This window comes from Gracilinanus agilis, chromosome 1 (genome assembly GCF_016433145.1).
Source record: "Gracilinanus agilis isolate LMUSP501 chromosome 1, AgileGrace, whole genome shotgun sequence".
In the NCBI taxonomy this organism is placed as follows: Eukaryota; Metazoa; Chordata; class Mammalia; order Didelphimorphia; family Didelphidae; genus Gracilinanus; species Gracilinanus agilis.
Genome location: NC_058130.1, coordinates 654,209,027 through 654,224,081, shown reverse-complemented (window position 1 = coordinate 654,224,081; position 15,055 = coordinate 654,209,027). Strand labels below are relative to the sequence as shown.

The 15,055-nt window shown below is 34.8% G+C and overlaps 1 pseudogene; it reads right to left on the bottom strand.

Annotated features, from left to right (window-relative positions):
* Positions 1-7,544: 7,544 nt before the first annotated feature.
* The window catches only part of LOC123255262, a 35,887-nt pseudogene continuing 28,376 nt past the window's right edge, over positions 7,545-15,055 (bottom strand).

The following is a 15,055-nucleotide window of genomic DNA, read 5'->3' as shown; positions in this document are numbered from 1 at the left end:
TACTTATAATATCATTCTTTATATTTAACTTATATACTCTTTTTGTACTTATCTTGGTACATGGAGCAAGATATTCATATAAACTGAATTTTTGCCATACTGTTTTCCATTTTCCCAGCAGTTTTTGTCAAATAGTGATATCTTGTTCTAAAAGTTTGGACCTTTGGCTTTATCAGACACTAGATTGTTTAGGTCATTAACCCTTAGTCTATTCCATTGATTCACCCTTTTATCTCTTAGGCAGTACCAGATTGTTTCAGTGATCACTGCTTTATAGTACAGCTCAAGATCTGGTACACCTAGGTCACCATCCATAACATTTTTGTTTCTCTTAGTTCCCTTTATATTCTTGATATTTTGTTTTTCACATGAATTGAATTTTGTTATTATTTTTTCTAATTCTGTAAAATAGTTTTTTTTGGTAGTTTGATAGGTATGGCACTGAAGAAGTCAATTAATTTTGGTGGAATTGTCATTTTTTTATTAGTTCAACCTATCTATGAGCAATTACTATATTTCAAATTATTCATATATAGTTTTATTTGTGTGAAACGTGTTTTTTATCTGTGTTCATATAATTCATGTGTTTGTCTTTGCAGATAGATTCCCAAATATTTTATATTAACTGACATGATTTTAAATAGATTGTCTCTTTCTAACTCTGGCTGATGAATTTTGTTAGAAATATATAGAAATACTCATGATTTATGGGGGTTTATCTTGTACCCCGCAACTTTGCTGAAGTTATTATTTCCACTTGCTTTTTAGTTGATTTTCTCTGATTCTCTAAGTATAGTATCATATCATCTGCAAATAGTGATAATTTAGTTTCTTCACTGCCTACTTTAATTCCTTCAATTTCATTCTCTTCTTAAATTGCTACTGCTAGCATTTCTAGTACAATATTAAATAATAATGGTGATAATGGGCATCCTTGCTTAACTTCTGATATTACTGGGAAGGATTCTAATTTATTCCCATTGCAGATGACACTTGCTGATCATTTTAAATAAATACTACTTACTATTTTGAGGAAAGACCCTTTTATTCCTATGCTTTCTAATGTTTTCTAAAGGAATGGGTATTGTATTTTGTCAAAGGCTCTTTCTGTATCTATTCAGATAATCATGTGATTTTTTTTTCATTTGATTATTGATATAGTCAATTATGTGGATGGTTTTCCTAGTATTGAACCATCCTTGCATTCCTGGTATGAATCCCATCTAGTAATAATGAATAATCCTAGTGATATATTGCTGTAGTCTCTTTGCTAGTATTTTACTTAAGATTTTTGCATCTATATTCATTAAGGAGATTGATCTATAGCTTTCATTCCCTGTTTCTGGTCTTCCTGGCTTAGACATCAGTACCATATTTGTGTCATAAAAAAATTTGGTAAGACTCCTTCTTTGCGTATTTTGTCAAATAATTTGTGTAATATTAAGATTGTTTTTTTAAATGTTTGAAAGAATTCATGTGTGAATCCATTGGACCCTCAGGCTTTTTCCCTGGGGAGTTCATTGATAGCTTGTTCAATTTATTTTCCTGGGATGGCATTATTTAAGTATTCTATTTCCTCTTTTGTTAATCAGGCAATTTATATTTTTTGTAAATATTCATCTTTTTTCACCTAGATTGTCAGATTTATTGTCATCTAATTAAGCAAAATAGCTCCTAATAATTGTCTTACTTTCCTCTTCATTATAGGAGAAATCACACTTTTCATTTTTGATACTAGTAAATTGATTCTCTTCTTTTTTAATTAAATTAACTAGTACTTTGTTTATTTTTTTTTCATTGAACCAATTCCTAATCTTCTTTATTAGTTCAATAGTTCCTTTACTTTCAATTTTATTAATTTCTCCTTTATTTTTTAGGATTCTCAGTTTAGGCTTGTTAATATAAAAGTTGGAAGCCTGGCTGGAGATTTTTAATATTTTATTAATAAAAATGAGAAAATGAGAACAGAGAGAGGAAATACATCCTTCCTAAAGGAGGGATTAACATATAGTCTCCATTTAGCTTACTATTCTGCCTATACTGTACCCCATGTGAGTATGAAAACCCCTACCCCTTTTATGATTATTATAGCATTAGCCTTTATGATTATTTTCATAACACAATCTTTAGTTTTGAGTTAATAATCAAATAATATAGTTTGCTTTAGAGAAAAAATCATAAAGAATAGCTAAGAAAAATACAATTTAAGGTGGCATCAAATCTTGCTTACATCTTGACCTTAAGTCTATAACTCAAGAGTTTCCACTTAGATCACCACACCCTTATTTTTTTGTGACAAGACAGTCGGGCTGGGGTAAAGTATTACTCTTTTCTGTATGACAAGATAGTCAGACAGACACACTCAACTTTTGACTCCTACTATTTCATAATAATTGTCAGCATAAAAACAACTAGCCCTCAACCTCTTATTGCAAAGGTCTTGGAAAGGTCAGCTATAAATAATAATAGATATAATTTATCACCCATAGTGATCTTTTTTACACCCGCTAGTTTAATCAGCACTTGCATCATTAATTAATAACTGTCCATGTGAAAGATTTTGTGTCTTTTCTATTTTAATTCTGATTGTATTTTCTGTCACTATGTCATCAGTTTTCTTGGCATAAAAAGGCTATCTCCTAAGGTTCAGGGTCTCTGGTCTAGGGTCTGGCTTTATTGGAAGTTTGGCCTCCTCTCAATAAACCTATTTAGTTTGGAGTTTATGTACTGATGTGATAAATTTTTACCACACCCAGTAGTCCCATCAGTCCTTCAGTCAGTTCAAACATGGAAGTCTGGAGAGTGCAGTCCACTCTTACCTTGGTTTATTCAACTTTATCTCTACCCACTGACTCTCACAAGTCAGACCTCATGAGCCAAGTGACACCCTTTCTCCTTCACTTTTGGAACCCATCAGACATTCTCTCTGCCTTATTGTCCCCTAACTTAATTGCTTGCCTTCCCACCGTAACTGGTACATACTAGTAGTACTAGTAGGTTTTGTCTTAAGAGTAACAGACATTACAATTTTACTCTTAGAGTAACAGACATTATTAGGAAAAATAAACTCGTGTATATACTGAGTGCTAATACAATGTCCATTAAGAGTCCATGTGAATTATAGTATAGCTAGACAAAGTTGTATTAATATTTGCCATTTCTTCTGATTTATCTTGCCTTCTGGTGGAGCCAGAATACAAGAACATGAAGGCATGTTTCTCATTTTGCTATCTTTCATGGCAGGTTCATCAACTTAATGATTTTGAGTGGAGATAGTGAGAAAATTCTATGTTACCTCCTCTGTTTCATATGAAAAGTTTTGTTGTGCTGATTAGGATGCTAACTCAGTTGGTGCTGGCCCTCACTCAAGGTCAATTTACCAGCATTTAAGGACTTTTCAGATTTACCTTAGGCATTTATAACTTCAAGAGTCTTAAGACATTTAAAGTCACTCTTGTTCATCACCTTGACTGACATTCCCCTAATTTGCCATTTAACATCCACCCCATGGTATGGATGTAGGGTTTAAATTTGAGTTATTACTCTTATTGTCATTATTAAAGTTTATGGGAGCAGTTTTTGTCAAACAGTGGATTTTTGTCCCAAAAGTTGGGCTCTTTGGGTTTATCATACACTGTCTTTCTGACATCACTTACCCCAAGTCTATTCCACTGATCCTCCCTTCTATCTCTTAGCCAGTACCATATTGTTTTGGTGATCACTGCTTTATAGTATAGCTTAATATATGGTACTGCTAAGCCACCTTCCTTCATTTTTTTTTTCATTATTTCCCTTGATATTCATGATCTTTTGTTCTTCCAAATAAACTTTGTTATAGTTTTTTCTAATGTAGTAAAAAAAGATTTTTGGTAGTTTGATAGGTATGGCACTAAATAAGTAAATTAATTGGGTAGAATCGTCATTTTTATTATATTAGTTTGTCCTACCCATGAGCGCTCAAAACTGCTAGGAAAATTGGTAAACAATATGGGAGAGATTAGGTTTAGATCAACATCTCACACCATACACCAAGATAAATTCAGAGTGAGTGAAAGACTTAAATATAAAGAAGGAAACTGTAAGTAAATCAGGTTAACAGAGAATAGTCTACTTGTCAGATCTCTGGGAAAGGAAAGATTTTAAAACCAAACAAGAGTTAGAGAAAATTACAAAATGTAAAATAAATAATTTTGATTATATTAAATTAAAAAGTTTTTGTACAAAGAAAAACAGTGCAACCAAAATCAGAAGGGAAACAACAAACTGGGAAAAAATCTTTATAACAAAAAATTCTGACAGAGGTCTAATTACTCAAATATACAAGGAACTAAATCAATTGTATAAAAATCAAGCCATTCCCCAATTAATAAATGGGCAAGGGACATGAATAGGCAATTTTCAGATCAGGAAATCAAAAGTATCAATAAGCACATGAGAAAGTGTTCTAAATCTCTAATAATTAAAGAAATGGAAATCAAAACAACTCTGAGGTACCACTTCACACCTAGCAGATTGGCTAAAATGATAGCAGGGAAGAGTAATGAATGTTGGAGGGGATTTGGCAAAATTGGGACATTAGTGCACTGCTGATGGAGTTGTGAACTGATCCAACCATTCTGGAGGGCAATTTGGAACTATGCTCAAAGGACTTTATGGAAAGGAACATGACCCACATTCAGAGGAAGAACTACAGGAGTAGAAACACAGAAGAAAAACAACTGCTTGGACACTTGTCTTGATGAGGACATGATTGGGGATGTAGACCTGAAAAGACCACACCCATGTAACTATCAATAATGTGTAAATAAATCTTGACTGACCACACATATTAAAACCAGTGGAAATGTGAATTATCTACCGCAGAGAGGGGCGGGGGGTGAAGGGGGTGAAGGGGAAAGTAAAAACATGACTTATGTCACCATGGAAATTTTTTTCTAAAAATAAAAAATTATTTAAAAAAAATAAAGTTTATGGGAGCCTATCCAAAACAGTTGTATAAACAGAGATTATATGTATATATTGGGATTTGCTCAGAGGAAAAGTTCACATTAATAAATCACAAAACCATTGAAGCAAAGAAAAAACTGTTTCTCTTACATCCAATGATGTTTTATAAAGAATTTATAAAAGTCCCTGTATAGTATACATCACAATAACAATGTATAATCAAATATAGGAAATGCTTTTAAGGTAAAAGAAAATGATTTAGTGATATCATGCCAATTACTCTGGCCATTTAAAGATTTATATTGTACAGCCAGGAAGAAACATTTTGGAAAATTACATATTTTACAAATAAAATACATTTTTAGATTCACATAAATTATTCTTTACTCATTCATTTTCAACAGTAATATAGTAGCATATCAAATTGTGTAAAGACTACTTTCTTCCACCAAACAACTGAATTTTAATGATGGGAAAATTATTCTTGTGGTTTTTGAGATATTTAGATGAAAGTTTCTGATATAAATGTCTATCTTCATTTATGCAATTTCATGGAGGCTATATTCATTATATCTAATGGGAATAACAGAGATATTAAACTATAACACTTAGGAGAAGAATGATAATTCTGTCTCTTCTTGAAACAGTAGAAACAAGAGATGTCAGAAGAGCTAAAAAATATACCATAAAATGTGAAGTGTCTTCTGTAATCTGGCTTAAAAATATAAACTCCATTTTCCCTCAGTTTATATTACATATTATCTTTATCCTCTTTGCCCTCAATTTTCACCCCTATTTTGTTGTTATTTGGAAGAGCTTGCTAAGCATTACCTAACCAAATATATCCATTTTTCAAATTATGTTCTGGTGTGTAATAACCTTAAATTGTTATGGCATTCTTATGTCAAAACTAATATAAATTTGCAATGATCAGATCCTCATGGGATCAAATGGTGTCTTTGTTCTACAAGTAGCATTTGCTAATGAATTGATGAACATGGAGAAATATTGTTGAGTATTTTGAGTCTTCAGTCTGCATCTGTGAAAGCTTCTACAGGGATTTCCAAATTGAGGCTAAATATGTCCAATCCTGGATCCAAGATCATCTCAGTATGAACATATGGATTAAGGACACCCATAGATACATCAGGGCTAAGTCATGCACTTCAGAAATCAAGGAATATGCTTCTTAGATTTTTATCCTTTTTTCATCTTTCATTCTCTTAAAATTAATGATTTCAAAAATACTCAAAATAACTTAGACCCTTATGCATTAAATTCATTATCATTCAACCTCCTATTGTTAAATTGTTAAAATGAAAAAGACATCTTTGGGTCACATTATTTTTTTGTTGATTTTATGATCATACAAATGCATACTATCAATAACAACAAAAATTACATATAGTCACAAGACTGTAAAGCATTTGACAATTCATGAGATTAATGGATCCATTTTTCATAATGGGAAATAAGATATTTTTAAAGTATTCTAAATATAAAAGTTTGAATTTCTGAAAAACACAGTTTCCAACTGTTTTAGTGATAGAATAATGAATATAATGAACAGATTTTTATCACTCATTATTTAGACAGAATATATTGTAGAATGATTCATTGTCATCCTGGAAATTAACAATTTTCCCATTCATATAAGATTTAATGTACAAAATGATATATTAGGGAAAAGTTAGGTGGCTCAGTGTATTGAGAACCAGGCCTAGAAATAGGATGTTCTGCATTCAAATCTGGACTAAGCACTTCCCCTACTGTCTGACCCTCAGGAAGTCACAATCCCCATTACTTAGCCCCTACTATTATTCTGTTTTGGAATCAATAACCAACAAACAGTATTGATTGTAAGAAGAAAAGTAGAGGTAGTTTAAAAAAATTAGAAAGAAAAATGATTTTATTGAATTAGAAAAATCTGTAACAAAGTTCATTTGGAAGAACAAAAGATCAAGAATATCAAGGAAAATAATAAAAAGAAAATGATATATGCTCTTTTTTAAAATAACTTTTGATATTACATTTAAAGGGATTATTTGACATGTTGAAAATACAAATGTTAAACCTGATGGTGAAACTTTTATATGTTATCAATTCAATTAAGCAATGGATAGGTCTTGAATAGAATGACTGTAACAAAGAAAATAATAAAAGAGAATTTTAAATGCAGTCAATTCAAAAGAATATAAATTCTTGTCATTTGGAAAATGCTAATGATAGTGAAATCGATACAAACCATACTTTTTTTTCAGTTTAAAAAAATATTTAATGCTACCCAAAACGCATGAAAATACAATAAGAATGGCAGAACATTACAAAGAAGTCTCTCCTAATTTGCTCCTTTCATATCTTTCTACAATTCTTACAAGCATATAAAAAACACTGAACTATACATCAAATTTATAAGTTTTGCAAAGTCTTCTTGCTGGTGGGTGCTCTTTGTCCCCTGGATGTATAGTTTACATTGTAAACAGATAACTGTGAGGTACTCTAGAGATTTATCAAACCTCACTTTGATTCCCAGATCTTGCTTTGCATATCAATGGTTCAAAATTTATAGCTTCAATACATTCACAGATCATGGAGATTTAGGTGTCAGTCAATCTTGGCCTTTTCCTTTTTCGTTCAGGCTCATTTAGCCTCTGTTTCATCTGCTGCACCTTTTGAGCTGTATTAGCTTTTATGTCCTCTCAGTTATCACTTCCGAAGAGCACTTTCAGTGCTCTCTGTCACTGTATCTTGCATCTTGGTGGAGAATTCTGTAAGGTTTATTGTGTCATCTTTTTCACTACCTTCTAAATCTACCCTATTCCCATTGTACTTTCCAATAATTATTTTAGTTGGATGAGGTGGTGAATGTTCATAGGTGTCTCGTCTTCATTAGACAGTTCTTTCCATCGCTTCTGTATATTTGAATCTCCCATTATAAATTTTGTTCCTTCTATTACAGCCATATATGAAAATCTTAGGTGATCTGGAGTCGGAATAAGTCCCATTTGAAATTTTCTCATATTCACTAATACTTGCTTAATATTAACAGAGAAAGGATCATAACTTTTTTTCCATCAGGATAAGACAAGTATCAACTAATGAAAATGTGCCAGACCGGCCAATGCCTGTACTACAGTCAATTATTGCAGGTGCATGTTAAGCATTCAGGGAAACAGATTCTCGAACTTCAAATAAGAAGTTGAGGAATGAAGCTGGTGATTGAGGGACTCCAAAATCTGGCCATATAGTATAATGAAAGTAAGATATTAACCTGATCTCACCACTATGAATATTTTCTAATTTTAGTAGATGAACTGTACAATATGATTTGATATCTTCTGACACTAGTCTTACACAGAATCCTGTCTCTTCAAACAACATCACTTGGTCTTCTTTGGCTGGCCAATATTGTGCATATTTTATTGAGTCTTTTTCCACAATTCGATTTAGCATAACAACTGCTTTGGACTTTTGCTGCCATACCATTAGCCAAAAATGACAATAAGTATAAGGAAATGGACCCTACATTAAGATGTAATTTCTCTGTGCCTTTTCTATGGCAACAAAACTGGCATTGATATAATCATTTTCAGTATTTTGCAGTTTAACAAGACTATGATCATATGGGCTGTCATCTCTGTATCTGTTTCAATTTCTATTTTCTAGACATTTCGCCACTTTATGAGGGTAGTCATGGCACTGACTTCGAATTTCCAAGAACATGGGCTGCCACCGGTTCTCAGCATCCACCTCCTCAAACTCCCACTCAATGGTGACGGATATGGTGATGGGTGAGACCTGGCACCAGAAGAGCTGTCACGGTTGGAGAGGCACATGCCCCATCCTTGTTGTATAACAGCAGAGTGGAAGCCACACTCATCTCCTCGGCAGTGGCCCCCTAATGCATGCGCACTCCCACTCTATATTTTTAAAATTCATTTATTTAATTAATTAATTTAGAATATTTTCCCTCAGTTACATGAATCATGTTCTTTCCCTCCCCTTCCTACAACTCCCCTCCCACAGCCAACAAAGACTCTACTGGTTTTACATGTGTCATTGTTATGTTGATCTTAACAGAGATGTTTGAGAAGCTGAAGAATTGGCCTGAAACTAGAAACCTGCAGGACTCACTCCTCACAAACACACAGGCTAGAGTGAGTAGGGAGGGGTAGGTACTCCTTACTCTTCCCCCTCCCACCAAGCAGTTGGAAATCAGTTGGAAGTGGTGGCAGGACTGATGTCCTCTGGCAAGGATCAGCAAGGCAAATCTCTAATGATGTTCACTTTCTCAATTTATATTCCCCACAGGTTTGACTGAGGGATAATAGGAGAAGCTTGATGTCTTGTTGTTATCAGGGACAGATGAGGATCTGACTTCTTTGGATGGCAACTGAAAGGAACCAAGCTTTATGGTAGCTGTGAGTATGCCCAAATAATAGCCAGGCACAGCTACTAAAAGATGAAGTTTTTACTGACAAAAGAAGAAAGGAAGGCAGGGAAGGGGTTTCAAGGATTTGGATGAGATCTGTGAAGCCCTAACCTGTTAGGTAGAAACTGCCCATCCCCCCCCCCCATGAGGGAGTGGCAGACTTTTAGCTAGCTTGCTCTCAAGCCTGTAACTATCACTTCTAATATCTAAATTAACTAACAATTTGTGCTGTTGGTAGAAAGGGTCTAGTTCAGCTAAATAAGCAAACCACTGAGCTCAACCAAGATGGTTCTTGCCCCAGATGGCCTCCAAAGCAAACCCAAAATTGGGAACAGCAAGCAAAGTGACCTGCTCACTTCAACCCCCAGGAATCAACTACTGTTTAACTGCTTTCAAACTGTTCCCTCACCCATAGTTCTCTGGGGTGGGGAGTCCTCTGGAATTCTAGGTGAGGCTTGACCCTGTATCTTGCAGGAATTCCACCCTATCATTTTCCATATCGCAGTCATTGATCAAGACCTCTTTCCATATTGTATGTATTTCACCAGGGTGATTGTTTAGAGACTACATTCCCAATCATATTCCCATCAAACCATGTGATCAAGCAGTTTTTTTTCTTCTGTATTCATACTCCCACAGTTCTTTCTCTGGATAAGGATTGAGTTCTTTCTCATAAGTCCCTCAGAATTATCCTGGATCATTGCTTTGCCTCTAGTACAGAAGTCTATTATATTTGATTTCCCAATGTGTATTTGTCTCTGTGAATAATGTTCCCCTGGTTTTGTTCCTTTCACTCTGCATCAGTTCCTGGAGGTCATTCCAGTTCACATGGAATTTCTCCAGTTCATTATTCCTTTGAGCACAGTAGTATTCCATCACTAAGAGATACCACAATTTGTTCAGCCATTCCCCCAATTGAAGGGCATACCCTTGTTTTCCAATTTTTTGCCACCACAAAGAGTGTGGCTATAAATATTTTTGTACATGTCTTTTTTCTTATTATCTCTTTGGGGTATAGACCCAGCAGTGGTATGACTGGATCAAAGGGCAGGCAGTCTTTTAATGCTCTTCGGCCATAGTTCCAAATTGCCTTCCACAATGGTTGGATCAATTCACAACTCTACCAGCAGTGTATCAATGTCCCAATTTTGTCACATCCTCTCCAACATTTATTAATTTCCTTTCCTGACATAATAGACAATCTGCTAGGTGTGAGTTCGTATCTGAGAGTTGTTTTGATTTGCATTTCTCTGTTTATAAAAGATTCACTTTTTTCATGTGATTATTGATAGTTTTGATTTTTTTGTCTGAAAATTGCCTATTCATGTCCTTTGCCCATTTATCAATTGGGAAAATGGCTTGATTTTTTGTACAATTGTTTTGTACAATTTTTATACTCCTTATAAATTTGAGTAATTAGACCTTTGTCAGAGGCTTTTGTTATAAATTTTTCCCCCAATTTGTTGCTTCCCTTCTAATTTTAGTTGCATTGGTTTTGTTTGTACAAAACCTTTTTAATTTAATGTAATCAAAATTATTTTCTTTTCAATTCCTCCAATACTAACCAGAAGATATGGATATCATTTTACATTGCTTTTCATATATTGAAAAAAGACTAATGCATACCAGGGATTATATTCAATTCAGTTGTTGGTCCAGTAAATTACTCTATTAAAACCCATTTCATATTAGGTTAAACAATACAAGAACTTACATTATGTGTTGCTTTATATTTTTCAAAGGCCAACTGTGGGTATTATTTTATCCTCAAAGCCTGTAAATTACCTTCTCCAGACTTCATTCTGGAATTCCTCTATCATTTCTAAGAAACCTCTTTCTCCTGAATCACACTTTAACCCTGCAATTCACACATTGGAAATATACTCTGCCACCTTGACATTTCCTTCTGAATGAATGTGTCTCACAGAATCCTCACCTAATAAGGAAGCCAAACTGTACATGTCCCATTCATCTCCAGGTTGCAATTCAGATTTTCTCTGTCATGTCTCTTGGTAGGAGGGGGCGGTACTTTTGTGAAAAGATTAAAACTGGTATTACCTCTAATTTCTGCGATATTGTTTTACTATGTAATTTACCCTGGCCCCCCCCCCCCCATTTTTTCAAGCCACGTTTCTGTGTTCTGGAGCTAACACAAGAATGAAGTTGGCCCTCTGAAGTAGTTTAAAGGTGTGGTTTAAAGGGAATGTTGTTGTTTTTCATTCCATTTACCCCAAGGTCATCTGTTTGTTGTCTGTAATCCCCAACCATGTGAACTTGGTGACATCCCCTACAAAGATAAGTCATCTGTTTTTATCTGGCCTTGTGCAATTATGGGATGTTTGATTTCCCCAAACAGATACTTATTCTGGTAGTTTCAGCTTCCTAGCCTCAATTACAAGAGGCAGTTGAGTCTCATAAAACAATGAACATTCTTTAATTATCAGAGGGGGTATGAGTAGCCACACTTAAATGCCAACCTACTTCCCCAGTGTAGTCAATTGTATTGTTTCTCAACTATCTGCTGTGTTATTTAAAATTACTGGGGTCCCAAAAAGTATTTGACAAACTTCCTGTGGACAAGTGGGGGACCTTGGAACTACATTTCCCATGATCCAATGGGTTTCCTGTTTCTCACGTGATAACATCAGACAACGGGAACCAATGTATAGCACAGCTTAAATTCAGATGTCAGGCTTGAGACTATTTCTTGGGCTACCTAGTGAGGATGGGCACTGGCAGTATTTTTGAACAGCTTTTGCCAGTCACCTGGTCTTACATATTTGTATCAACATGGCCATGGTAATTAAAATATTATTTTCTCTCGTAATATCAGCCTTTATCAATTTTAATCATTACACTACTATCTTTCTTTTATTTCATACCAATAAAGAGAGTCCCCTCTTTTTTATTGGCATTGCTGGCCTTACTAAGGCAGCCAATTAAGAGTTCTATATGTCAGAGTTAATAAACTGATTATGCTCAGATGTGTACCTCAGTTTGCTTTTATTGAATTTACTCATCATACCACTAAATCCCTTTCATTTTTAATCTTTCCAAACTAAAATGTTAGCTTATTCATAGATGAATATATCACTTGGTTCATAGTTGTATTCCTAGCACTTTACACAGAGTCTAGAACCAAGTTAGAGGGGTTTTGTTTGATTTTGCCTGATTTACTAATATGAAATATATTTTCTCTATTTTACTATTAAAAATTATGAGAGAAGTTTTACACCACGCAGGATCATTCATTCACCTGAGTATTGGCAAAAAGTAAGCTTTGAGAAGAAGTCTTCTAGCAATATTTTTCTCTACTCTAAGTGGAAACTATTAGATTTGGGGTTTATTGCAAATGTAGACTTCAATAGTAGAATATAAATTCCTTGGCAGATGTTATATATTTTGTAAAACAAATTTAAAAAGCTTATGTGCCTACTTATGTTTCAGATTATTTTTGTCTATATTATCCACCAGCATGAGGTATAAACAATAAATATTTGTTATTTTGAGTTTGGGAAATTATTTTAATATATTATTACAACTTAATAAATACATTATCACCTTTACCATTTACACTAATGTAAGCCACAATAAGTTTTCTACCCATGACAACATTCATCTCATTGTGTAGGTATTGAAAATCAAAACTCATTTGAATTGCTATATCTTATATTATTGTTAAAATATGTATTTTCAGATTTCAGCAAAATCTTTTCATGTCATCGATGTTCATCATTTTAGAGTTAGACCTGCTAAGTGTAAAGGTTATTCTCAGGCTGCAGGAATGACAGGCAGCAGCACAGCTCAGCTTTTGGGGGTTGGGCAGTCTTTGGACCAGTAACAATCCAACCCCCTGCAGGCAAAAGCTAAAAGAGAATCCTTAACATAGAGGGCCCCAGGTCCAATGGCTCCTTTGTAGACTATAACTAGATATCTTTAAATGATAAATATGGCTTGAAAAGTAATTGCCAATACTAAAGATATCTCTAATTTTTTTCTGAGCAGATGCCAGCAGCCAGTAACTCAGTGGGTTGCATTGTTAAAGTCAAGCCTCTGCCAACATTCTGTTTGAATTGCTCTCTAACCTCATCCTGGGTCTTTATGTCTAAAGCAAGTGAATGGGTTTGGACATTGGGTTCTGACTCCTCCAGTTACAAATGATACTCCTTCCTGAAAACATTGCAAATCCCTTCCACTTTGTTCTTTATCCAAGCTGCCCAGTTTTAAAGTTGGAATAAAGAGAGGAGCTTGAAATTCTGATGACTCCAACCAAGATTGCAAAGCTTTTGGAGGCAAGCTATTGCAAATTCTTGGACAGTCCCTATGCTTTTCATCCAATCCTTTTGTGGTGGAATGAGAAAGCTGACCCCTTTTATAGTCATCCTCAGTAGTCCAATAAATCTATGCATTTGCATTATGTCCTCCCATTCTTGGTCTTTTGCCACATAAATATCATTGTATTCTGTGCAGCTTGCTAGAGACATGTACTTTCCCATGCCCAGGCTTTGAGAGACATCTACCCCACTCAGATTATTTATGTTCACATCCCTATCATAGCCATTAGTCCTTTTTGCTTTGGGAATTTTGGTTCATAAAGATTTTGGCTTAGCACCTTGAATCAAATATCTCTCCATTTCTTCAAGGGATGGAGATTGGCTATACTTTTTGCATGTATGGTTGCAGCATTGAACATCATTCTTGTTGCTTTCAATTTTTCTAGCATTATTGTTGGACCATTTTGTATTGTGATATGTACTCTTTGTACCCCTGTCTCTCTGCCTGGTGTTGTCAGTACTGCCAAAGTCTATTTGCTATTTAAATCTACATATTCTCACCATATGATCTGCCCTACCATAAAGATAACAGCGTTTAGATAAGGATTTAGGCTTTGAGACATTAGCAGGTTGCCTGGATTGACTATGCCCCCTATGGGCCTGGAGGGCAAAGTTCTTGATTTCCTCTATTTCCTTTTATTTCCTTGCCTGCTTCAACTGTCTCTTAAGGTCTGCAATTATATTGTCTTTGTCTGAGTCTGACTGCCTGGCTTCCCTTGCTTCCTTTTGTTTAGAATCGTGGATATAGGAAGCATGCTTCCTCACATCCTCCAGTGGCAATGATTCCCACTGGGGACAGTTCTACCTAAAGTAGTTTTGTACAGGTTTTTAGGCACCCTTTATGAACTGTCTATGGATGTGGTCAATGGTCTCTGGGGCATGCACACCTCTGAGGCCTAAGATAGTTTCAGCTGCCTCAATCACCCTATCAAGGATACTGCTGGGATGTGCTTCTTCTCGCTGCCTCAATTTTTCAAATTTCTGCCATGAGTTATGTCTTTTTGCATGTAAATGCATTGCCTCTAGTAAATCCGTTCTACATTGCACTAGGTATCTTAGGTTTGCATAAGATGTAAAGTCTAGGTCATGATGGACTGTGGGCCATGCAGTCAAGTTGGGGTTCAAGCAAGTCTCAGCCTGGAATTTTTCCTTTTCTGAGGGAGAGTAAAATTCCCCCAAAAGAAATTCCACATCATCAAAGCTAGGGTTAAAAAGTGTAAACACCCTTTTCAATTCTTTTATACTTTTGAATGGTTGAAAAAAGAACTTAGGGAAGTATCTTCTCAACACTTCCAGGTCATTTGGGGTAAAGGCCTTGTAGATTTTTATGTGGACAACACCC